Source organism: Oncorhynchus clarkii, chromosome 2 (assembly GCF_045791955.1).
Source record: "Oncorhynchus clarkii lewisi isolate Uvic-CL-2024 chromosome 2, UVic_Ocla_1.0, whole genome shotgun sequence".
Classification (NCBI taxonomy): domain Eukaryota; kingdom Metazoa; phylum Chordata; class Actinopteri; order Salmoniformes; family Salmonidae; genus Oncorhynchus; species Oncorhynchus clarkii.
Window position 1 is genome coordinate 42,539,854 of NC_092148.1, and position 27,172 is coordinate 42,567,025.

The window sequence follows — 27,172 nt, forward strand, 5'->3', positions numbered from 1 at the left end:
ACTATAAGAGTTATGTTTAAATGGCAGGATGGAGAGCAAGTAGTCAGTAACAACTCAATGTAGCTCTTTCCCGTGGCACTGCCGAGACCCATACTGATGAGGATAATGGGAAAATGGCCGACCGTTCTTTTCAGTACAGACCCAAAGTTATTTCAGTAATGACTTACCCACTTTGGCTATGGCTGCCATAAAGCTACGCTAGGTCAGGGGACTCCTGGGTATACAGGCTTTTGGCTATGGCTCTGGCTGCCATAAAGCTACGCTAGGTCAGGGGACTCCTGGGTATACAGGCTTCTGTTCCAGCCCACACCTGATTCAACTAGTCAAGGACCAGACCTGATGCATAGCCAATGGGCTTACTCAGGAGGGTGCAACTTTACAAAATGATAATAAGCAAAGATGTATGCTACATTCTGTGATGTTCCAGTGCAATACTATTATATTAAGCAACAAAAACAGAGGGTTAATCATTGAAATATGATAATATTATGTACACATCCTGTATACAGCAGCGTATCACTTTGACCTGGCAGGCTTCCCATTCTCTGCACATATTATAATCTACGTGTCACAACACATGTATGAAATGTATCCAGACAGGTATCATTCAAATAATTCACACTCGTCTCAAGACGAGCAGTTTGCTAGCATTAAGGTTTCACGTGTTCATTCCCAGGCTGTTAGTTCACACTTGGCAGTCTTGAGGAACATGTTTTAGCTGCGGCAAATTTGGATGTCCACTATACTATAGCTTCCCTCATATCATCATTGCTGGGGCGGGGGGGACATAAACATACCCACTTACTTTACTTCTACATTACAAAGCACTAATAATTCAATAATTGACCCACCTACTTCTAGAGAACAAAGCATCCATGGAGTTGTGAGGTGGATTCCATTTCAATGTCCAAGTCCTAACTCAGGTTGTTGCATTGAAGACTTTGCATTTTCAATGGAAATACACTTTATGCTCTTTGGATTACGGACATTGGGGAGGAATCACATTGCATCTGGAGGCGAAGTCCAAACAATCCACACAAAGCAGGAACGTTTTGCTCTCCTACCCAGACAAAAAGGAGAGCACACAGTCCCATCCGAGGGAAGTCAGGAAGCTGGCCTAGACACGAGGCCCAGGAGACAAGTCTATGTCTCTGACTGAAGGAGGCACAGCAGAGAGGAGGGCTCACATTCAACCTCCTGTCTCATACCCTCTCAGCTTGCCAGGCTGACTGCAACTCTCTGGTTATGTCAGAGCTCTTGGGTGTGTGTGTGTGTTTATATGAGAGTGTCTGTTTGGTGTTTATATGAGAGAGCGAATGCATATGTGTAGGATTTATCTGTGTGTGTGTGTGTGTGTGTGTGTGACTGTGGTAGAGTGTCTCACGCACACGCATTCACAAAATATGAAGGGCAGCCATGGGTGAAAGGTATTCAGCGATAATACAGTAACTAATGGGAAGTTTCCCTACTGGCACAAACAAACAGTAACATCTGTGACAAGAGAAGCAGAGGTACAGAGTGCTGCACAAACACAGCTGAGCAGAAAGCAGCCTTGGCTGCAACACACATGGCTGCTCTTTACAGTCTTCAGCAAACGGGCCCCGAGACATATGGACAAGCACTTCGTTAGCTGTAGGGTATTAAGGCGAAGAGATAAATCACCAAAACAACAAGCATGATAGCAAACAACTGTAGGAAAAAAATGTAAACGCTGGGAATTTCTAGGGTGTGATTTTGTCCTGACCTATTGTAATGGTTGTTTATTTTCTTGAGACACTAAGATTTGTCATCAGAGGTGAGTACACTGCTCATTTCCTGAAGGCATAGAGTGCAGGAATATTCTAGTATCGTTCTACTATTCTAAAATATACTGTATCTTGGTTGTCTGCCCACACTTGTACTCCATGTAACACTTCACTATATAGCTAATGTAAGGCTAGAGGGAGAGACGCAGACACACATACACATATTACAGCACAGAGGAAGAGTGAACGGAGGCAACTTACAGTGTAATGAATCACACAGCAGCCATGGACTCCCAGCGGCTCCCAGCAAACGGTGGTCGGACCAACACTATCACTGCTGGAGTCTGTGAGGGAGCGAGGAAGAGGGACAAGGAATCAAATGGAGAAAGAGAAAGGGAGAAACAGAGGGGAAGAGGCAGAGAAGGAAGAAAAATAGATATTGCGAGAGATGGGGAGGGAGAGGTAGAGAGAGATAGGAGGGAGAGAGGACAAAGAGAGAGTGGGAAAGATCTATTGTTATTTGCTTGCTTGAGATGATAACCATGTCACTCATTCAGACACACAGGGTGAGTGAACACAGATCAGAATACAGATTACATTATACACCTCCTACATGTACGCACACACCAGTGCCAATGGTCTCGCCAGAGATGTTCGATCTGGTTCAATTCCGGGCTCTGGCTGGGCCACACAAGGACATTTAGAGACTTGTCCCGCCACTCCTGTGTTGTCTTGGCAGTGTGCGTAGGGTCGTTGTCCTGTTGGAAGGTGAACCTTCGCCCCCGTCTGAGGTCCTGAGTGCTCTGGAGCAGGTTTTCATCAAGGCTTTCTCTGTAAGCCAGGGCTCCCGAGTGGCACAACGGTCTAAGGCACTGCATCGCACTACGGACCCTAGTTTGATCCCGGGCTGTATCACAACCGGCCGTGATCGGGAGTCCCATAGGGCGGCACACAATTGGCCCAGCGCCGTCTGGGTTAAGGGATGGTTTGGCCAGGGGGGCTTTACTTGGATCATCATGCTCTTGCGACTCCTTGTGGCGGTCCGGGCGCCTGCAGGCTGACCTCGGTAGTCAGGTGAAAGGGGTTTCCTCCGACACATTGATGCGGCTGGCTTCCAGGTTAAGCGGGAGGGTGTTAAGAAGCAATTTTGGCAGGTCATGTTTTGGAGGGCGCATGACTCGAGCTTCGCCTCCAGAGCCATTTGGGGAGTTGCAGCGATGAGACAAGATCGAAATGGTCTTTCCCTAAATCCTGACTAGTCTCCCAGTCCCAGCCGTTGAAAGACATCACTAGAGGATAATGCTGCCACCACCACGTTTGACCATACGGATGGTGCCAAGTTTCCTCTAGACATGATGCTTGGCATTCAGGCGAAATAGTTCAATCTTGGTTTCTCATGGTCTGAGAGTCCTTTAGGTGCCTTTTGACAAACTCCAAGCAGGCTGTCATGTGCCTTTTACTGAGGAGTGGTTTCCTTCTGGCCACTCTACCATGAAGGCCTGATTGGTGGAGTGCTGCAGAGATGGTTGTCCTTCTTGAAGGTTCTCCCATCTCCACAGAGGAACTCCAAAGCTCTGTCAGACTGACCATTGGGTTCTTGGTCACCTCCCTAACTAAGGGAATGGAAACAGGATGCAGCGAAGCTCAATTTCGAGTCTCATTGCAAAGGGTGTGAATACTTTTGTAAATAAGGTATCTGTTTTCGCATTGTCATTGAGGTATTGTGTGCAGATTGATGAGGATTTAAAAAAAAAATGTAATCCATTTTAGAATAAGGCTGTAACGTAACAAAATGTGGAAAAAGTCAAGGGGGCCGAATACTTTCGCAAGGCACTGTATATATATAGCTTTGGATACGTGGGTGTAATGCACTATAAAAGGAAAGAGAAAAGTCCTTTTCAGCGGAGAGTTCTTCCTTTCTCATAAAAGTAGTAGAGTGGGAAGGTTAGGAGCCGTAGGCAGAGCAGCATTAGCATAACATCACCAGTTTGGAATTGTGTGTGTGTGTGTGTGTCCTTGCAGGCGTGTGGATGTGTTTAACTATTCTTGTGGGGACCAGAAGTCCCAACAAACAAACATTTGATGAACTGAGGACATTTTGTTAGTCCTCACGAGGTCAAATGCTATTTCTAAGGGGTTTAGGATTAAGGTTAGAATTAGTGTTAGGGTTAGAATTACATTAAGGGTTAGTTTTAGGGTTAGGTTTTTGGGTTAAGATTAAGGTTAGGGTAAGAGTACGGGTTATTTCAGTTTGGGATTGGGGGAAAATAGGATTTTGAATGGGACTGAAATGTGTGTCTGAAATGTGCATTATGCATGCGCCTGCTTGTGTGTGTGTGAAGATATTTATTGGTTGTGGGCCGACTGCAGAGAGCCCTTTCCAAAGTGTTAGCAGGCTGATTTATGTGGACAGACAGCTAGGGGACCCCCGTTGGCCATGAACCTACAGGTGAGGCCTGCTGGGATTTCAGAGACTGGCCACAAAAAGGCAGCGTACTGAAAAGAGGGAGGCTGAGAGACAGTTTTAGAAGCTACGATAGAAGGGTTTTGATGTTTAGCAACAAAACTGATGCGTGCGCAAGTATGGCGCAAAACTTTGGCTTAGATTGTTGACAACATGTCAACTATATTTAGTCTCCAAAGTTTATTGAAAACACGAATAAATTTGCACAATGTGCACTTCTTGTCTCTCAAAATACATCGCTACAGTTGTTGGTTAGCTAGCTAGTGAATTTTAGCCATATTAGCAAAACTAGACATAGTATAAAGAACAAGTTACATCGTCCACCTACGATTCCCCACATGGCTGGTTCTTGTCATTGTTGCTAGCCATCTGGCCATCCAGAATCACAACACCACACAGCCTTCTGCCCCATTGAAGCGTGTGCATCGTTTTCGCAACGTTGTCAGCTAATCCGTCTTTAAGGCCTATAAACAATGGTAAAACTTATATCAATATTTCAGGTAAAGAGCAAGACTCACTAACTGTGGATTTAGGTTGAAGCGCCCCGTTAACGTTCCAATTGCTGCTGTAAAGCCAAACATGTTACGAGGAAAAATAACCTGTGGGAATTCTTAAGCCTTGGGCCAAAGAGATTTGTCCATATCTTGCCCGGAGTTTGTTATTATTATTATTTTTTACCCCCCAATCTCATGGTATCCAATTGGTAGGTACAGTCTTGTCCTATCACTGCAACTCCCGCACGGACTCGGGAGAAGCGAAGGTCGAGAGCCGTGCGTCCTCTGAAACACAATCCAACCAAGCCAAATTGCTTCTTGACACAATGCCCATTTAACCCAGAAGTCAGCCACACCCATGTGTCGGAGGAAACACAGTACATCTGCCAACCGTGTCAGCATGCACTGCGGCCGAGATGGGACAAGGACAACCCTACCGGCCAAACCCTCCCTTAACCCGGACGATGCTGGGCCAATTGTGCGCCGCCCCATGGGTCTCGTGGTCGGCTGCGACAGAGCCTGGACTCGAACCAAGAATCTCTAGTGGCACAGCGATGCAGTGCCTTAGGGCCTCCCGAGTGACGCAGTAATCACAAAAAAATTCTACATTTAATGGGAAATTCCAGTGAAGACCACGTACCATATAACTCACTCCCCAAGTCATACATAGCTTCATTACCAAAAGCTCCAAACAAAGGTCAGCCTACATGCTGAGTTGACTCATAAAAATATGACTCAGAGTTCACTCAGTTAACTGAAGGACGGGTCAGACACTACCACTCCGGTGTTGGAGCTGTGATGAAAAGTTTAGCGCCAGAATGTAGGTATAATCTCCCTCAGTTTTTTATGCTACCAAATTGTCCAAAAACTCTTAAAGAAATGCTCTGAATTAGGATTCAAATATGTCTGCAGAAATAATTGGGAGTCAGCTATGACATGACACCATGACTTTAAAAAAAATATAGGTTTTGGTTATTGAATGGCGCTGGAAGGGATGGCTACTGTTTTATGGGCTTCTAACCAATTGTGCTATTTTGTGTTTTTCTTCATTGTTTGTAACTTATTTTGCACATAATGTTGATGCTACAGTCTCTTATGACCGAAAAGAGCTTCTGGATATCTGAACTGCGATTACTCACCTCAAACTGGACAAAGATTTTATCTTTAATGAGTCGGACACGAAGGATATGTTGCTCCCAGACAAGGCCCAAATCTCCGTAATTCGCATGAAGAAAATAAGGAAATACAGGAGGCGGAGAGTAGGGTGCTTGTGAGAATTTGTTGCCTCTACAATCTGTTCAATTAGCCAACGTGCAATCACTGGATAATAAACTGGATGATCTCCATTTGAGATTATCCTACCAACTGGACGTTAACAACTGTAATAACTTATGTTTCACAGAGTCGTGGCTGAACAACGACACAGATAATATACAGTTGGCTGGGTTTTCTGTGCATTAGCACAACAGAAGTTTACATACACTAAGTTGACCGTGCCTTTAAACAGCTTGGAAAATTCCAGAAAATTATGTCATGGCTTTAGAAGCTTCTGATGGGCTATTGACACCATTTAAGTCAATTGGAGGTGTACGTGTGGATGAATTTCAAGGCCTACCTTCAAACTCAGTGCCTCTTGCTTGACATCATGGGAAAATCAAAAGAAATCAGCCAAGACCTCAGAAAAACAATTGAAGACATCCACAAGTCTAGTTCATCCTTGGGAGCAATTTCCAAATGCCTGAAGGTACCACGTTCATCTGTACAAACAATAGTATGCAAGTATAAACACCATGGGACCACGCAGCCATCACACAGCTCAGGAAGGAGACTCGTTCAGTCTCCTAGAGATGAACGTACTTTGGTGTGAAAAGTGCAAATCAATCCCAGAACAACAGCAAAGGACCTTGTGAATATGCTGGAGGACACAGGTACAAAAGTATCTATATCCACAGTAAAACGAGTCCTATATCGACATAACCTGAAAGGCCGCTCAGCAAGGAACAAGCCACTGCTCCAAAACCGCCATAAAAAAAAACAGACTACGATTTGCAACTGCACATGGGGACAAATTCATACTTTTTGGAGAAATGTCCTCTGGTCGGAGGACAAAAATATAACTTTTTGGCCATAATGACCATCGTTATGTTTCGAGGAAAAAGGGGGAGGCTTGCAAGCCGAAAAACACCATTCCAACTGTGAAGCACGGGGGTGGCAGCATCATTTTGTGGGGGTGCTTTGCTGCAGGAGGGACTGGTGCACTTCACAAAATTTCACATTACGGTATACCGTAATGTTGGAGCTAGAAACATAAGCACTTCACTGAACCTGTGATAAAATATGAAATGGGTAAAACAATGTTGTGGACAGTAAAATGACCAGTGTTCAATGACTATGTACATAGGGCCTCTAAGGTACAGGGTAGAGTAGCCAGCTAGTAACAATGCAGTATACCTAACAACAGCTAGTAACATGTGCACGCCGAGGAGCTTGAAGCTATCACCCTCTCCAGTCGATGTAGATGGGGGGTGTGATCTTGCTGCGGTCTTCTGAAGTCCACAATTTGCTCCTTTGTGTTGTTGATGTTGTGGGAGAGGTTATTTTCCTGGTATTACTCCTCAAGGGCCCTCACCACCTCCCTGTAGGATGTCTCGTCGTTGTTGGTAATCGTTGTTGGTTGTCGCGTCAGCAAACTTGATGATTGATTTAGAGACGTGTGTGGCTACGCCCTCATGGGTGAACAGGGAGTACAGGAGGGGGTTAAGCACCCAACCTTGTGGGAACCCCCATGTTGAGGATCAGCGTGGCGGAGGTGTTGCCTTCACCACCTGGGGTTGGCCTGTCAGGAAGTCCAAGACCCAATTGCACAGGGTAGGGTTCAGACCCAGGGCCCCAAGCTTAGTGATGCGCTTGGATAGCATTATGGTGTTGAAGGCTGAACTGTAGTCAATGAAAAGCATACTTACATAAGTATTCCTCTTGTCCAGACGAGATAGGGCAGTGTGCATTGCGATGGTGATTGCAACATGCGTGAATCTGTTGGGGTGGTATGCAAATTCGTATGGGTCTAGGGTGTTTGGTACGGTGGACGTAATATAATCCTTAAATAGCCTCACAAAGCACTTCACGATGACAGGAGTGTTATGGGGCGATAGTCATTTAGTTAAATTACCTTTGCTTTCTTGGGTATAAGTGGGCTCAACAGACTGGAATAGGGAGAGACTGAATATGTCCGTAAACCTGCTCTGAGGACGCGGCTTGGGATGCTGTCTGGGCCGGCAGCCTCGCGAGGGTTAACATGTTTAAATGTTTTACTCGCGTCGGCCACGGAGAATGAGAGCTCACAGTCCTCGTAATCGGCAGCGGGCCATGCCAGCAGCTCGTGTTTTCCTCAAAGCAGACTAAGGTGGCGTTTAAGCTTGTCCGGCGTTGTCTGCGCTTTGGCTGGCTTTCCCTTTATAGTTTGTGATTTGTCCCTGTACTGTCGTTTTGCCTCTGATTGCCTTCCGGGGGGCAAAGCTGGTCTGTTTGCACACGTCCATGTTCCCAGCCAGTGATGGCAATTTAGCAATTTTGTTGCTAGATTTAGCAACTTTTCAGACTACTCTGGCAACTTTTTTTTTCCAAACAGCACCTAGCAACAAATGTAGCTACTTTTACACATTTATTTGGAACTTTTACCACCTTTTAAAAGTGACTCAAATGCTAAAATGTACGCATTTTCCGTCTAAATGACACAAAACCGATTTTCTCTGTCACACACTCTGTCACAACACAGCATTTTCCTTAGATGTCCTTTATTAAGTCCCCAGCTACAATAAATGTGGCCTTAGGACATGCGGTTTACAGTTTGCCGAGTCCAGGGGGGCACCTCACATATTCCTGCTAATGGATCCTTTTACATGGAAATGCCGAACTGTGAAATGTAATGTTGATTACAGAATAGGAATTGCAGCATGAAAGCCACTGATTTGTTTATGAAAAGGTTGCGCTCTAGAAGTTATGGCTCTCTTGAAAAACCAAACAAAGTCAAACTTAAAGACAATGCAAACATGCAAATTTGTTTCTGGGCTGAGTTGAAGCAAGTTGCAACCAAGTCCGTGTGGGGTTAGGTTGGTATCAATTAGCGCTACAAGGAGATGGTGTCTTACAAGTTAGCGAATCGTCTCACCTGAGCGACACACCCTACTCTTTATCAAGTGCACTAAGTAGTGAATAGGGTGCCATTTGGAATGCTACCCTAGATGTTTCTCACTCTCATTAACAGGACTGGGAGAGAGGCTAACCATGTCACCACGTGGTAAGTTCAGATCCATCACACGAGACAAAGCAGTGCTAGGCCAACAGAGGAGGGAAATGAGAGAGGGATAAGGAGGATGGAGCCGCATGGTTAACACAGTAACATATTGCAACCTTGGATGGGAATACATAATGGCAAGCAACAACTCATTTACAAAGCCACTACAAGAGACCATATGATAAGTGTGTAACACATTGATTTAGACTACATATAGAATCCTTCAAATGCTTACTGTACATCAGTAGTCTTAGGTTATAGCACCGCGGTTGTTGACATCAGTCTAAATTAGCATTATTTATAAATGATCCAGATGTGCTTCAGTCCTCCAAAAGATTACACAACAATTAAGCCCATTGAAATAGACTAAATGATGAGAAAATTACATGTTACTTAAATTACTGTGCAATCAATAGCTCCAAAACCTGGTCAACGCATAATAGGGTCGATCAGGTCAATGGGTTCTATTGTGAAAACTGTGTAGGCCTTTCAGTGTCTGTCCTCAGATTGACTGTTTGGTAATGCTCCTACTAAACACCCTTCCCTTTACTGTGGAATGTTTCGTCATCGGTCTCTTCCTCTCCCATAATATATCACCATAACAACCATGCACGTTCCGAAGTGGAAACAAGCGCCAGCCAAACGGCACTGACTATATCTCGCGTGTCAAGCTTTAACCAAATTATATAAAAGTCCACAGATGGGCACATTCATAGTGTACAGTGTGTGTGGGTTTTAGACATGTGGTCAGTCCTTGTTTCAAGTCAAGGGATTGCCACCCACAGTCCTTTTGGTTGCACCAACAGCAAGGGTGTGAAACAGCAGGGAGATGGTGCCAATGATGTGTGTGTCTGTCTGTCTGTGTGGTCAGTCTGGGTGTTTAATGGCAGAGGAATAGGAAAGTGTTGTTGCAGTGAAACCCTTCAGTGATTGTCCACAGTGTGGGTGGCCCTGGGTGTTATTTAACACTCCCACAGACTGGCAGACAGCTTAGTGTTTCTCTTAGCTGAAAAGCTGTTGGAAAGCGACTCAATATCAAAGTCAATCTACACTTCATTTCAGCTATAGTGGAACTGACATCAACTACACAGGAGCAAGAGTGAGTTGTAAAAAGATGTGGACATGCCTTTGGCCAAACAAATGTGATTACAGTCAAAAAAAAGACTCAATTGTGTAAGATAAGAGGTTGTCTGGTTAATCGTTGTGGCTTGTTTTGGTCGTTTTCGGGGTCATGATGGTTTGTGGGGACATGAATACTTCTGAGGACTGCAAGTGGGTCAATATCCAAGGTTTGCTCATAGAGACCTGTAGAGCCGATGGCAATTTGAATCACACCACATTCCCCCTTGAATTTTTTTTTCTTCATAATTAATCAACTCTGCAAAAAAAAGAAACGTCCTCTCACTGTCGGCTGCCTTTATTTTAAGAAAACTTAACATGTTTGTATTAACATATTTTAACATATTTGTATGAACATAACAAGATTCAAAGACCGAGACATACACTGAAAAAAAGTTCCACAGACACGTGACTAACAGGAATTGAATAATTTGTCCCTGAGCAAAGGGGGGTCAAAATCAAAAGTAACAGTCAGTATCTTGTGTGGCCACCAGCTGCATTAAGTACTGCAGTGCATCTCCTCCTCATGGAATGCACCAGATTTGACAGTTCTTGCTGTGAGATGTTACCCCACTCTTCCACCAAGGCACCTGCAAGTTCCCATACATTTCTGGGGGGAATGGCCCTAGCCCTCACCCTCCGATTCAACAGGTCCCAGACGTGTTCAATGGGATTGAGATCCAGGCTCTTAGCAGGCCATGGCAGAACACTGATACCACAAGAGGGAGGAGGATGTCTTCCCTGTAACGCACAGCGTTGAGATTGCCTGCAATGACAACAAGCTCAGTCCGATGATGCTGTGACACACCGCCCCAGACCATGACTGACTCTCCACCTCCAAACTGATCCAGCTACAGAGTACAGGCCTCGGTGTAACGCTCATTCCTTCTACGATGAACGCAAATCCGACCATCACCCCTGGTGAGACAAAACCACGACTCGTCTGTGCAGAGCATTTTTTGCCAGGCCTGTCTGGTCCAGCGACGGTGGGTTTGTGCCCATAGACAACGTTGTTGCCGGTGATATCTGGTGAGGACCTGCCTTACAACAGGCCTACAAGCCCTCAGTCCAGCCTCTGTCAGCCTATTGCGGACAGTCTGAGCACTGACGAAGGGATTGTGCGTTCCTGATGTAACTCGGTCAGTTGTTGTTGCCATCCTGTACCTGTCCCGCAGGTGTGATGTTCAGATGTACCGATCCTGTGCAGGTGTTGTTACACGTGGTCTGCCACTGCGAGGACAATTAGGTGTCCGTTCTGTTTCCCTGTAGCGCGGTCTTAGGAATCTCACAGTATGGACATGGCAATTTATTGACCACATCTGCAGTCCTCATGCCTCCTTGCAGCATGCCTAACACGCTGACCAGACCGGACACGTCGAGGGCGCGAGCGTCGCAAAATAAATGTAGAAATCCATGTTATTCAATTATTGCACTCACACTGCTCGCACGCGCCAACAACCATCTGCGATGCCAAGGGCTAAAATATAAGTAATTCCTATTTCTGACGCAGATCGCGCTGAAAGTCCGGCCTCTCCCATCTCCTCATTGGTTTATAGAAGTAGGTACCCATGTGCCATTTCCTCATTGGTTATACCTACGTGTATACCTAAGAATGTTTTGCCGGTTGTCGTGGTAAAAGTGTAGATGCCAATCACCATACAAGTTCAAAGATGAAAAAGCCTGGAAGGAGGAGAGATGACTAGAAACGATTCGGTTGGCAGTTTCATGTCTGGATTAATTGTCAGAATAGAAGACCTTGTGCATTTCAGGTAAAATAACAACTCAATGTTTATATCCCAGGACAAATGAGTTAGCAGCAGCAAGCTAGCTAAATATTACAAATTAGCTAGCAAGTGCAAGCTAACTAGCTAAATTGCCATACATGTTTAATGCTTTTCGACTTGTTACCAAATTAATGTCATTAGTTCAGAGTTTGTTTTTGATATTTTAACCTGCATGTCGTGATCGAGTTTGGTGTGGGGGGACAAAATAAATGTATGCACGATGGCGCACGCACACAGCCGGTTTGGGTTCCGTGTAAGGCACGTTCACTCAGATGAACAGGGACCCTGTGTTTTTCAGAGTCAGTAGAAAGGCCTCTTTAGTGTCCTAAGTTTTCATAACTGTGACCTTAATTGCCTACCGTCTGTAAACTGTTAGTTTCTTAACGACCGTTCCACAGGTGCATGTTCATTAATTGTTTATGGTTCATTGAACAAGCATGGGAAACAGTATTTAAACCCTTTACAATGAAGATCTGTGAAGTTATTTGGATTTTTACAAATTATCTCCGATAGACAGGGTCTTGAAAAAGGGATGTTTCTTTTTTTGCTGAGTTTATCTTGAAATTCATAACACACAAACTGCCTCTGCAGCTAATTTTTTTTTTTTTTTTTTTTTTTTTTTTTTGCATAGGCAAATTTATTTTTGCAACACACTCACTCATCACAAATTGTTATAAAGCTAGTTACAGTGCCTCCTAAAGACATGTCAATCATTGGGGAACTAGGGTAGGCTATTAGCTGATCATTGATGTAAATCTGCTAGTTAGCTAGCTAAATTTTTTTTTACTGATTGTGATTTCTCTTAAATAATAACTTCATAATATAGCCTAACATCATAAACCTAACTCATGACACAGTATATGGCTGGCTGGCTAGTGGCTTGTGTGGATATTGTAGTATTTGTTGGTTAGCTAGAGTCTAGACTACCTGTGTTCAGTGCTTAAATGTGTAAATCGAGGTGCCGGGAACAAAATGTGACCATGAGAGGATGACCCGGGGAGCTCTGAGGTACCGGAACACATGATTTATAATCTTGTTCATTGCATGCATATAATGACTTTTGTGTTGTGGCATAGAGCAGTAGAGTGGAGAAGGTTACAGAGGTTGCACACATGGGGACCATTTTTTAGGGTCATGTAATTGTAATTCATTTTACATGACTCGAGACTTTGGCAGAATCCTTTTTTAATACAGCACAAATGTTTTGAAATTACAGTTCACTTTGACACTGAAATCTGAGATTTTTAAAAACGACCTTGTCTGGAATCCATCAATAAACTGGGCCTCGGTGTGCCGTACAATATGAGGAGGAAATTACAGTCCAAAAAAAGGCTTTCCAGTTTCACTGACTCACCCAATCATGAGCAGCTCACTTGCTGGCGATGGCCAATACGCTTGTACCAAAAGCCTAACTCTATAGTTTTACTTTGTAAAACAATGTTCACTCAATAGGCCTATTCGGTGCTAAACTATTTTGGTAGCCTACACCAGACCGATTCGAGTAGAAGCCCTTTGCTTTACAAACTGTGTCTTCCAACGATTATATTATTAATTTTGCAAAAGGCCTGTTTTGTCTGCATGCTGTTCACTGCAGATTTCCCGACGGTAGCCTATTCCTTGTTATTGGGCTACACAAAATCCACAGCTAGGCTATTTTTTTAAAGAAGCTATTGATCCGTGGCAGGGCCAGACGGATTACTAGGACATGTACTGCAAGCATGCACTGACCAACTGGCAAGTGTCTTCACTGACATTTTCAACCTCTCCCTGTCTGAGTCTGTCTGAGTCTGTAATACCTGTTCCAAGCAGACCACCATAGTGCATATGCCCAAGAACACTAATATAATCTGCCTAAATGAATACCGACCCGTAGCACTCACGTCTGTAGCCATGAAGTGCTTTGAAAGGCTGGTCATGGCTCACAAGACCAAGACCATTATCCCAGAAACCCTAGACCCACCCCAATTTGCATACTGCCCCAACAGATCCACAGATGACGCAATCTCTATTGCACTGCACACTGCCCTTTCCCACCTGGACAAAAGGAACACCTATGTGAGAATGCAATTCATTGACTACAGCTCAATGTTCAACACCATAGCGCCCTCAAAGCTCATCAATAAACTAAGGATCTTGGGACTAAACACCTTCTGCAACTGGATCCTGGACTTCCTAACGGGCCGCCTCCAGGTAGTAAGGGTAGGTAACAACACATCTGCCACGCTGATCCTCAACACAGGAGCCCCTCAGGGGTGCGTGCTCAGCCCCCTCTTGTACTCCCTGTTCACTCATGACTGCATGGCTAGGCACGAGTCCAACACCATCATTAAGTTTGCCGATGACACAACAGTGGTAGGCCTGATCACCGACGACGACGAGCCAGCCTACAGGGAGGAGGTCAGAGACCTGGCCGTGTGGTGCCAGGACAACAACCTCTCCCTCAACATGGAGATGATTGTGGACAACAAGAAAAAGAGGAACGAGCACGCCCCCATTCTCATCTACAGGGCTGCAGTGGAGCAGGTTGAGAGTTTCAAGTTCCTTGGTGTCCACATCACCAACAAACTAACATGGTCCAAGCACACCAAGACAGTCATGAAGAGGGCACAAAACCTATTCCCCCTCAGGAGACTGAAAATATTTGGCATGGGTCCTCAGAAAAGGTTATACAGCTGCACCATCGAGAGCATCCTGACAGGTTGCATCACTGCCTGGTATGGCAACTGCTTGGTCTCCGACTGCAAGGCACTACTGAGGACAGTGCGAAAGGCCCAGTACATCACTTGGGCCAAGCTACCTGCCACCCAAGACCTCTCACCCAATACCAGGCGGTGTCAGAGGAAGGCCCTAAAAATGGGCAAAGACTCCAGCCTCCCTAGTCATAGACTGGTCTCTGCTACTGCACGGCAAGCAGTACCGGAGCAAAGTCTAGGTCCAAGAGGCTTCTAAACAGCTCCTACCCCGAAGCCATAAGACTCCTGAACACCTATTCAAATGTCTCTTTACACCGCTGCTACCATCTGTTATCATCATCTATGCATGGTCACTTTAATAACTCTATCTACATGTACATACTACCTCAACTAACCAGTGCCCCCGCACATTGACTCTGTATAGGTAACCCACTGTATATTGTCATTTTACTGCTGCTCTTTAATTATTTATTATTATTTTATTAATTATTTATTATATATTTTTTAACTGCATTGTTGGTTAGGGGCTCGTAAAGTAAGCATTTCACTTTAAGGTTTACACCTGTTGTATTCAGCATTTCACGGTAAGGTTGAATTTGGCGCATGTGACTAATAAAATTTTATTTTGAAATTATAGACCTACTAATGGTGCAGAAAGCTATTCTGGATCATTTTATTATTTTCGGAACAGACAGCAATCATTTTATAACTTGGACGAATTTCCTCTGTCCAGTGTCGTGTTATTTTGCCCAGTTTAATCTTTTATTTTTATCGGCCAGTCTGAGAGATGGCTTTTTCTTTGCAACTCTGTCTAGAAGGTCAGCATCCCGGAGTCGCCTCTTCACTGTTGACTTTGAGACTGGTGTTTTGCAGGTACTATTTAATTGAGCTGCCAGTTGAAGACTTGAGGCGCCCGTTTCTCAAACTATACACTCTAATGTACTTGTCCTCTTGCTCAGTTGTGCACCGGTGCCTCCCACTCTTTCTATTCTGGTTAGAGCCAGTTTGCGCTGTTCTGTGAAGGGAGTAGTACACAGCGTTGTACCAGATCTTCAGTTTCTTGGCAATTTCTCACATGGAATAGCCTTCATTTCTCAGAACAGGAATAGACTGATGCGTTTCAGAAAAAAGGTATTTGTTTCTGGCCATTTCGAGCATGTAATCGAACCCACAAAAAATGCTGATGCTCCAGATACACAACTAGTCTAAAGGCCAGTTCTATTGCTTCTTTAATCAGAACAACAGCTTCAGCTGTCCTAACATCATTTCAAAAGGGTTTTCTAATGATGAGTTGGCCTTTAAAATGATAAACTTGGATGAGCTAACACAAGGTGCCATTGGAACACAGGAGTGATGGTTGCTGATAATGGGCCTCTGTACGCCTATATAGATTAATCCATAAAAAAAAGCTGCCGTTTCCAGCTACAATAGTCATTTACAACATTAACAATGTCTACACTGTATATCTGATGAATTTGATGATATTTTAATGGAGACATTGTTTTGCTTTTCTTTCAAAAACAAAGATATTTCTAAGTGAACCCAAACTTTTGAACGGTAGTGTAGTTAGTGGTATAAGTGTCTTGGCAATCAGGATCGATAATAAACAGCAGGGCTGTATGTGAAGAGTGTGAGTTGGTGTGGCATCAATATGCATGTGTGTGTATAGCATGTGTGTGTATAGGAGTGTAATTTGTGAGTAGAGTCCAGTGAGTGTGCAAGAGACTCAGTGCAAGAGACTCAGTGCAAGAGAGTCAGTGGAAGTTTTTTAATAGACGTGCCTTTGGGCACTCTTTAATTCACGCTCCAATTCTCTGCTGTGACAAATCACACAGTTAATTACACAATCAATCAAAAATCAATCTATAAAGCAATGGTTCCCATGCAGTGACTGGTCAGATAATATTCCAGCCAGCATCAGAGTAGCTACCAGCCCCTTCATGACTCATCATTCCTCAACAAGGACAAGTGATGCCATCATTTGAAAAATGATCCAGGTTTACCTCTCCATAGTGACACCTTCCATTCATCAAGCCAGACCAGAGATGGCATCACTCAAATGGCTGGCTGGTATCTGTGCACTGTTTTAGGGCATGACACGCTTTAGGAATGCAGGCCCTGACCTCTTCATTCTAATCCGACATTAAAAGCAAACTCCTGAAACATAATTGACCACAAACCTGCATAGAAATAACTGAAAATCAAGCATCTAGTGGATCGATACAGTAAAATTGCACCAACACAAAAAATAAGTTTGCGCTTCATTTCGTGACTGCTCAGCTGTGCTTGGTGGCTCTCGAACAAAGCCAAGAGAGACTACCAACTCAAGATAATACGAATCCATGGGATTTCATTCAACCGGATGCTGAAAAACCCTAACAAATGAATCATCTCCCCCGATATGGCCGGCTTTCAGCTATAATCTTGCTCCAGGCAACATTCTCTCCCTCCCTGCCTTTTGAAGCGTAGACAGTTCCAATCTCCTGAGAACATTCCTTTATCATACCAGGAGTTCTCAGTGCAGGTTCAATCGATTGTATGTTAGAGTTGAGAGAGGACCCAGCAATGGTCGCTAAAATAAAATAAAACCATTAGTCGCTTTGGATAAAAGTGTCTGCTAAATGGCACATAATATTATGATATATATTACGTTGCATCCAATATATATTTTTTAAATCATAATAATGCATATACTGGTTCGAAAAGGTGCTGAACACAAAGTGCAGTAAAAATCTTGAAAATATGAACTATCCCCACTCAAACATATTTTTTTACTTCCCTTAAAAAGCAGACCTTAAAAATGTATTTGGGTCATCAGCAATCATGTTCATTATTCAAATGAGCAACCATGTTCTACTATTTAATCAACAAAAGCACAACAAGGGTGTCGTTGTGTGTTCATATGTAATCGTGTGTAGTCACCAAAACACAGAGCAACATCGTGACTAAGACATACCCGCTGCTCCCGAACGTGAACAAGCGCCTCGTTAACTTGCCAGTCAGCGTGTTCAAAGCCCTACATCCTGTCTAATAACAGAGCACCCCTAGTGTCGAAAGTCCCCTTGCAACTTCACGCACACACTTCATACACAAGACCGAATGTGTCAGTGACGCTGCACACTCCCCTGTCTCCGTCATTCCCTCCCCCTCTCGCGCAGTTTTCATCCGTCTGTCTGTTTCTGTCTATCAGTCGGTCTGTGTCTATATCGGTCCATCAGTTTGTCTGCCGCTTAACTCGTTATGCCAAAACCCACTGGCAAAGCGAGCTGCCACCAGCAACAGTTGCCTAAAGCATGCATAGAGAGGAACATTTGAGATTTAAAAAAAAACAAATAGGAGAGCCCAACTTACGGAGCGATTCTGTGAATCCGATCGGAGCCTGGGCAGGGGAAAGAGCCACATGACAAATGCATTCAAACGAGGAGCGAGCTGGCGAAGGAGGGATAACGCGTGAGAGAGCAAAACAGGGGGATAGAGAGAGAGAGTGCAGGGGATAAAGTGAGGGAGAGCGAGCCAAAGAGAAAGGAAAAGGGAGTGAGAGGGAGAGGGAGAGCACTGGACTTGGCCTCTCCCCTCACTCTTTAGCGGCACCCATACAGGCTCAGCCCCCTGTCTGTCTGTCTGTCTGTCACCCGATCCGCCACATCAATAATGTAGTCACGGCTAAGAGCCCATTACAGACAGACTCCACATAGAGAAGAACAGGAGTACGTACGTACACAGAGAGAGACCGAGGGGGCGCCAAGGAAGGTGATTGCTTGACAAAAAAAAGGCAAAGGAGAATATGAATTGGAGATAAAGAGAGGAGTGTCAGAGAGAGGGGGGAAGTAACAACAAGAAGGGGCGTCAAATCAAGAGGGAGTCAGGAAAACGAGAAAACGGCAGATTCCAAAGAGCGAACGATCTGACCCGCAGGGAGCGTGACTTCCCAGGGAGGCATATCATCTTATCCATGCCTCCTAATCAAACACTTTGCGGGGCCTGAGCCCAGCAGCTGTCCACTGCTTAGTGTGAGCTGGGTTACCATGTTCGCAGTTTTCCAGGCAATGTTGTTACATTGAAAACGGTGTCGGGGGTGTTTGGGCTACTTCTAAATTGCACCGCGGCCGCCATGGGAATTTCTTAAAAATATATATTTCACAGTGACCTGCTGCTAACTATCATCCAATGAGGCAGCCTGTTTATGAGTGTGTCAGTGAGTGGTAGCGAAGGGGTGTGTTTGTTCAGATGAGCGGAATCACGCGAGGAGTGACAACTTTTTTTAAATCAAGTTGTAGGTAGGCTATATTAATTGTCATTATGGGGAAACCTATTTCCAACCCCTTTTCCATAAAACATATTAACACGCTAGAACTGATGTGCATCAAGAAATAAAGGTAACAAATCACAGGAAAACAACTTTAGGTGCTCTTTAGACCATTGGATAAATTTGCTCAGAGGTGGTTTAAACTGCATTATAATGTTGACTTTGCTTAGGAAAAACTATATCACGCGAAGTGTTTTACATGCTGACCACATCGCTCTGTCGCAAAATAAATGTACACATACATGTTATTCAATCATTGCACCCACACTGCTCTCCCACACCAATGAGCATCTGCGTAGCCAGACACTAAAATAGAACTTGGTTCTATTTATGAAGCTTCATGCGCTGCAAGTCCCACCTCTCCCATCTCTTCATTGGTTTTTAGGAGCATATACCCACGTTGGTGATTGAAAGATGAACTGAAGTTCACACTCCAGTCCAGTTGGTGGTGGTAATGCACCTTAAAGTTGGTTGCCAACTGCTATATATAGTCCAAAGAAGAAGCCTGAAGGAGGAGAGATTACTAGAAACAAACTCGGTTGACCCTTTTATCTGTGGATTAACTGTCAGAGTAGAGGACCTTGTGCATTTCAGGTAAAATTACAACCCAATGTTTAAAACCCAGGACAAATTAGTTAGCAACAGCAAGCTAGCTAGCTAAATTGCCATAAATGTTTAAAGCTTTTCGACCTGTCCCCAAATGAATGTAGTTGGTTCAGAGTTCCTTTTGTATATTTCAACCTGCTTGTCCAGATGGCGTCTGGTGTGGATGGACAAAATCAACATGAGCGGTCTAGTCAGCATGTTTACGCATGCTCAGTTTTTGGGTGTTGAGCGCTGCGAGAGTGGACATTTGAAATGGAAGTTATGGAACTCCCTCGCGTGCTTCTGTTATCGGGAAAAGTCGACAATGAAACTGACAAATTTGCATCTGTTGGCCATCAATTAGCCTGTTAACTTCTATTCCTATGTAGGCTATTTTAGGCAACACTTTTATACAATAAATACACTACATTACCAAAAGTATGTGGACATCTGCTCGTGGAACATCTCTTTCCAAAATCATGGGCATTAATATGAAGTTAGTCCCCCCCTTTACAGCCTCCACTCTGTTCATCATATTATTTTTCCTATCAGGTTACAATTTTCTAACTTTTCTGGTTTACTGAAGTCATCTTCATGCTATTACACATGTAGCCAAGCTCCCTTGCAAGTCTCAATCAAAAAGTGTCCTGATTGGCTAGGTAGGTGTGAGAGCAGTACCACAGGGAACAGAGCTGGGAAGGAACAAGCCAGCTGTGGGTTTTCCAAAAATGGAATCCAAGAAATGTATCCAATCTGTTTGCGCTGTCGACGTTTAAATGGAAATGCATGGACCCATTCCAACATGAGCTATGAGGAAAACAATGTTGTCTGCCATGCTTATGAACTGTGACCACCATATTTGATACATAGTTCTTGAACATACTTCTCCGTAAGCGTCACATGTACAGAAATGGCAGACAATAGTTTTTACTAGCTAGCATCGCTCAAACATAGCAACAATTAAGTAAGCTCGTTCTCTTTGGCTTCCACAGCTACTGTAACATTTCCTGGTTGCCTCCCTAATTACAGTACGCACACGCTCTGTTTTATAGAGTCAATGTTTGGCTACAAGACTTTAGTCGTAAAGAGTTCTCAGACTGCAATATGCCCACTTTATTTGACTTTGTGTTTACCGGCCACATGAATTTGAATAAGTCCCCCTGTGAAATAGTCCTCCTCTTGCAAATGTTTTGTTTTATACTGTCAAGCATTATGGGACACTGTGTGTGTGCATGCGTATATGTGCACCAACCCTATGAACAATAATCTAGCATCTCTTTACAGTGTTAAGTGTTAATGGCAAAGCACTACCTTGATTGGACAACATCAACCTCCTCATTGACCAACAATGGACCAAGAAGAGATGTATGATGCAGATCATGGCCAAATGTGCTCAATAAGGAAGGCCAGGGTCCAGTTTCAGAGTGACAGCATGACACCTCCTCTGAGGGGAAGTAGGCCCAAGGGCTTACAAGGACAACCTTTAGGGATGTAATGATTAACCGATATGCATTGTTCCCCGGTTCAAATGTTTAAAAGCTGCAATATGTAACTTTTAGGGCGACTCAACAAAATTAAAATAGAAACGTGAGTTTCTAAATGTGAGTTTCTCATTGAAAGCAAGTGTAAGAAGCAGTAGATCTGTTCTATGTGCACTTTCTATGCTTCACATTTTTAAGTTGTTTTTGCATCTTTTACTTTCGGTTTTGTACACCAGCTTCAAAAATACAAAATGTTTGGTTATTTAAAATATATTTCACAGCGGTTTAGATGATACAATGATTCTCTACAATATACATGTAATGGCGCCGGAGGGGACGGCTGACGTTTTATGGGCTGTTAACCAACCATGCTATTTTGTTAGTTTTTTTCAGGTTGTTTGTAACTTATTTTGCACATAATGTTGCTTCTACCGTCTCTTATGACCGAAAAGAGCTTTCTGGACATCAGAACAGTGATTACCCACCTTGAACTGGACAAATCATTTTTCTTTAATGAGTCGGACGAGAGGGATTTACTCCAGACACCCGAACAGGCCCTCATCCCCATCATTCACAAGAGAAAAATACGGAGATATCGCGGAAGGAGATTGGGGTGCCTTGTATGGATCCGGCGACGAGTGGCTAATCTGCCTTTGGTATCGGTAGTATTGGCCACCGTACAATCGCTGGATAATAAAGTGGACAAACTACAAGCACATATGTATATCCTACCAACGGGACATTAAAAACTGTAATATATTTTGTTCCACCGAGTCGTGGCTGAACGACTACATGAATAACATACATTGTGTAACCTGCCAGTTGTATCGGCAGGATAGAACAGCAGCCTCTGGTAGGACAAGGGGTGATGGTATATGTATATTTGCAAACAGCTGGTGCACGATATCTAAGGAAGTCTTAATGTTTTGCTCGTCTGAGGTAGAGTATCTCATGATAAGCTGTAGACCACACTATTTACCAAGAAAAAAGGTGTAGTCTATTTACCACCACAAACCGATACTGGCACTAAGACACACTCAATGGGCTGTATACGGCCATAAGCTGACTGTAAAACACTCATCCAGAGGTGGCGCTCCTAGTGGGCGGGAATTTAATGCAGGGAAACTTAAATCTAATTTCTACCAGCATGTTAAATGTGCGACCAGAGGGAAAAAAAACTCTAGACCACCTATTACTCCTCCAATGGCATTGAGGAGTACACCACATCAGTCACTGGCTTCATCAATAAGTGCATCGACGATGTTGTCCCAACAGTGACTGTACATACATACCCCAACCAGAAGCCATAGATTACAGACAACATCCGCAATGAGCTAAAGGGTAGAGCTGCCGCTTTCAAGGAGCGGGATTCTAACCCGGAAAGAAATCCCGCTATGCCCTCCGATGAACCATCAAACAGGCAAAGCGTCAATACAGGACTAAGATTGAATCATACTACACCAGGTCCGACTCTCATCAGATGTGGCAGGGCTTGCAAACTATTACAGACCCACTTCAGGGAAATAGCACTGAAACATGCATGAGAGCATAGAGCTGATCTGGACAACTGTGTGATCACTCTCTCCATAGCCGACGTGAGTAAGACCTTTAAAAACATCAACATTCACAAGGCCGCAGGGCCAGACGGATTACCAGGACGTGTACTCCGAGCATGCGCTGACCAACTGGCAAGTGTCTTCACTGACATTTTCAACCTCTCCCTGTCTGAGTGTGTAATACCTACATGTTTCAAGCAGACCACCATAGTCCCTATGCCCAAGAATACTAATGTAATCTGCCTAAATGACTACCGACCCGTAGCACTCACGTCTGTAGCCATGAAGTGCTTTGAAAGGCTTGCCATGGCTCACATTGACACCATTATCCCGGAAACCCTTGACCCACTCCAATTTGCATACCGCTCCAACAGATCCACAGATGATGCAATCTCTATTGCACTCCACACTGCCCTTTCACATCTGGACAAAAGGAACACCTATGTGACGATGCTATTTATTGACACTACAGCTCAGCGTTCAACACCATAGTGCCTTCCAAGCTCATCACTAAGCTAAGGACCCTGGGACTAAACACCTCCCTCTGCAACTGGATCCTGGACTTCCTGACGGGCCACCCCCCAGGTGGTAAGGGTAGGTAACAACATATCTGCCATGCTGATCCGCAACACTGGGGCCCCCTCAGGGGTGCGTGCTCAGTCCCCTCCTGTACTCCCTGTTCATTCATGACTGCATGGCCAGGCACGACTCCAACACCATCATTAAGTTTGCCGATGACACAACAGTAATAGGCCTGATCACCGACAACAACGAGACAGCTTATAGGGAGGAGGTCAGAGACTTGGTCGTGTGGTGCCAGGACAACAACCTCTCCCTCAACATGATCAAGACAAAGGAGATGATTGTGAACTACAGGAAAAGGAGGACCGAGCACGCCCCCATTCTCATTTATGGGGCTGTAGTGGAACAGGTTGAGAGTTTCAAGTTCCTTGGTGTCCACATCACCAACAAACTAACATGGTCCAAGACATTTGTGAAGAGGGCACAACAAAACCTATTCACCCGCAGGAGACTGAAAAGGTTTGGCATGGGTCCCCAGATCCTCAAAATGTTCTACAGCTGCACCAGAGGGCATGCCTGGTATGGCAACTGCTCGGCCTCCGACCGCAAGGCACTACAGAGAGAGTGCGTACGGCCCAGTACATCACTGGGGCCAAGCTCCCTGCCATCCAGGACCTCTATACCAGGCGGTGGCAGAGGAAGGCCTGAAAAATTGTCAAAGACTCCAGCCACCCCAGTCATAGACTGTTCTCTCTGCTACCCGCACGGCAAGCGGTAGCGGAGATCCAAATATAGGTCCAAGAGGCTTCTAAACAGCTTCTACCCCCAAGCCATAAGACTCCTGAACATCTAATCAAATGGCTACCCAGACTATTTGCATTGCCCCCTCCAACGCTGCTGCTACTCTCTGTTATTATCTATGCATAGCCACTTTAATAACTCTACCTACATGTACATACTTCGACTAACCGGTGTCCCCACACATTGACTCTGTATCGGTACACCCTGTATATAGTTTCGCTATTGTTATTTTACTGCTGCTTTTGAATTATTTGTTACTTTTTTTATTATTGTATTTTTCTTAACTGCATTGTTGGTTAAGGGCTTGTAAGCATTTCACGTCTAAACCTATTGTATTTGGCGCATGTGACAAAAAATGTGATTTAATACATTTCCTTTAGAAACTATTCATACCCCGTATTCCACATTTGTGTTACATTCTGATTTGAAAATGTATTAAATACATATTTTTCTCCTCACCCATCTACATAAAATACCCCATAATGATAGAGAATACATGTTTTTTGAAATGTTGGTAAAATTAAATACAGAAATATCTCTTATATACAGTATATCACAAAAGTGAGTACACCTCTCACATTTTTTTAAATATTTGAGTATATATTTTCATGTGACAACACTGAAGAAATGACACTTTGCTACAATGTAAAGTTGTGAGTGTACAGCTTGTATAACAGTGTAAATTTGCTGTCCCCTCAAAATAACTCAACACACAGCCATTAATGTCTAAACCGCTGGCAACAAAAGTGAGTACACTCCTAAGTGAAAATGTCCAAATTGGGCCCAATTAGACATTTTCGCTCCCCGGTGTCATGTGACTCGTTCGTGTTACAAGGTCTCAGGTGCAAATGGGGAGCAGGTGTGTTAAATGTGGTGTCATCGCGCTCACACTCCCTCATACTGACTGGTCACTGGAAGTTCAACATGGCACCTCATGGCAAAGAACTCTCTGAGGATCTGACAAAAATAATTGTTGCTCTACATAAAGATGGCCTGGGCTATAAGAAGATTGCTAAGACCCTGAAACTGAGCTGCAGCACGGTGGCCAAGACCATACAGTGGTTTAACTGGACAGGTTCCACTCCGAACAGGCCTCGCCATGGTCGACCAAAGAAGTTGAGTGCACGTGCTCAGCGTCATATCCAGAGGTTGTCTTTGGGAGATAGACGTATGAGTGCTGCCAGCATTTCTGCAGAGGTTGAAGGGGTGGGGGGGTCAGCCTGTCAGTGCTCAGACCATACGCCGTACACTGCATCAAATTGGTCTGCATGGCTGTCGTCCCAGAAGGAAGCCTCTTCTAAAGATGACGCACAAGAAAGCCCGCAAACAGTTTGCTGAAGACAAGCAGACTAAGGACATGGATTACTGGAACTATGTCCTGTGGTCTGATGAGACCAAGAAACTTATTTGGTTCAGATGGTGTCAAGCGTGTGTGGCGGCAACCAGGTGAGGAGTACAAAGACAAGTGTGTCTTGCCTACAGTCAAGCATGGTGGTGGGAGTGTCATGGTCTGGGGCTGCATGAGTGCTGCCGGCACTGGGGAGCTACAGTTCATTGAGGGAATCATGAATGCCAACATGTACTGTGACATACTGAAGCAGAGCATGATCCCCTCCCTTCGGAGACTGGGCTGCAGGGCAGTATTCCAACATGATAACGACCCCAAACACACCTCCAAGACGACCACTGCCTTGCTAAAGAAGCTGAGGGTAAAGGTGATGGACTGGCCAAGCATGTCTCCAGACCTAAACCCTATTGAGCATCTGTGGAGCATCCTCAAGGTCTCTAACATCCACCAGCTCCTTGATGTCGTCATGGAGGAGTGCAAGAGGACTCCAGTGGCAACCTGTGAAGCTCTGGTGAACTCCATGCCCAAGAGGGTTAAGGCAGTGCTGAAAAATGATGGTGGCCACACAAAATATTGACACTTTGGTCCCAATTTGGACATTTTCACTTAGGGGTGTACTCACTTTTGTTGCCAGCTGTTTAGACACTAATGGCTGTGTGTTGAGTTATTTTGAGGGGACAGCAAATTTACACTGTTATACAAGCTGTACACTCACTACTTTACATTGTAGCAAAGTGTCATTTCTTCAGTGTTGTTACATGAAAAGAAACTCATATTTACAAAAATGTGAGGGGTGCACTCACTTTTGTGATATACTGTAAGTATGCACACCCCTGAGTCTATACTTTGTAGAAACACCTTTGGCAGCGATTACAGCTGTGAGTCTATCTGGGTAATTCTCGAGCTTTCCACACCTGGATTGTACAATATTTGACCATTATTTTTTTCAAAATTATTTCTTTAAATTATTAAAGTTTAAATTATTAAAGTTCTGCAAATTGTTTGTTGATCATTGCTACACAAGCATTTTCAGGTCTTGCCATAGATTTTCAAGTATATTTAAGTCAAAACTGTAACTCGGCCACTAAGGAACATTCAGTCTTCTTGGTAAGCAACTCCAGTGTATATTTGTTCTTGTGTTTTAAGTTATTGCCCTGCTGAAAGGTGAATTCATCTGTGTCTAGTGAAAGCAGACAACCAGGTTTTCCTCTAGGATTTTGCTTGTGATTAGTTCCATTATGTTTATTTTCTTACCCTGAAAAACTCCCCAGTCCTTAATGATTACAAGCATACACATAACATAGTGCAGCCAACACTATACTTGAAAATATGGAGAGTGGTACTCAGTAATGTGTTGTATTCGATTTGCCCCAAACATAAAACTTTGTATTCAGTACAAAAAGTGAATTGCTTTGCAACATTTTTTTGCAGTAGTACCTTAGTTCCTGTTGCAAACAGGATTGTTTTTTAACATTGTTATTCTGTACAGGCTTCCTTTTCAATTAGGTTCATATTGTGGAGTAACGACATTGTTGTTGATCCATCCTCAGTTTTCTCCTATCACAGCCATGAAATAACTTCACCATGCTCAAAAATATATGCAGTCTGTTTTTTTATTTTATTTTTTACACATCTACAGTACTAATAGGTGCCCTTCTTTGCAAGGCATTGGAAAACCTCCCTGGTCTTTGTGGTTGAATCTGTGTTTGAAATTCACTGCTGGATTAAGGGACCTTACAGATAATTGTATGTGTGGGGTACAGAGATGAGGTAGTCCTTCAAAAATAATGTTAAACACTGTTATTGCACACAGATGAGTCCATGCAACTTATGTGACTTGTTTCTCCTGAACTTATTTAGGCTTGCCATAAAAGGGGTTGAATAGTTACTCTTTATTTGACATGTATTTGTAAAAATGTTAGAGAACATTATTCCCCTTTGACATTGTGGGGTATTGTGTGTAGGCCAGTGATGAAAAAA

At 44.0% G+C, this 27,172-nt stretch overlaps 1 protein-coding gene across 6 annotated transcripts in view; it reads right to left on the minus strand.

The window, feature by feature from the left end:
- LOC139368081 (pseudopodium-enriched atypical kinase 1) overlaps positions 1 to 27,172 on the minus strand; it is a 258,200-nt gene that overhangs the window by 118,963 nt on the left and 112,065 nt on the right. For 5 of the 6 annotated variants that reach the window (XM_071106672.1, XM_071106657.1, XM_071106665.1 and 2 more), the window contains one exon: positions 2,007 to 2,089. The gene's annotated coding sequence lies outside the window, so the exon portion shown is untranslated. Of the gene's footprint in view, positions 1 to 2,006; positions 2,090 to 17,944; positions 18,090 to 27,172 lie in introns of those variants that run through there. The other variant, XM_071106680.1, reaches the window with a different exon arrangement.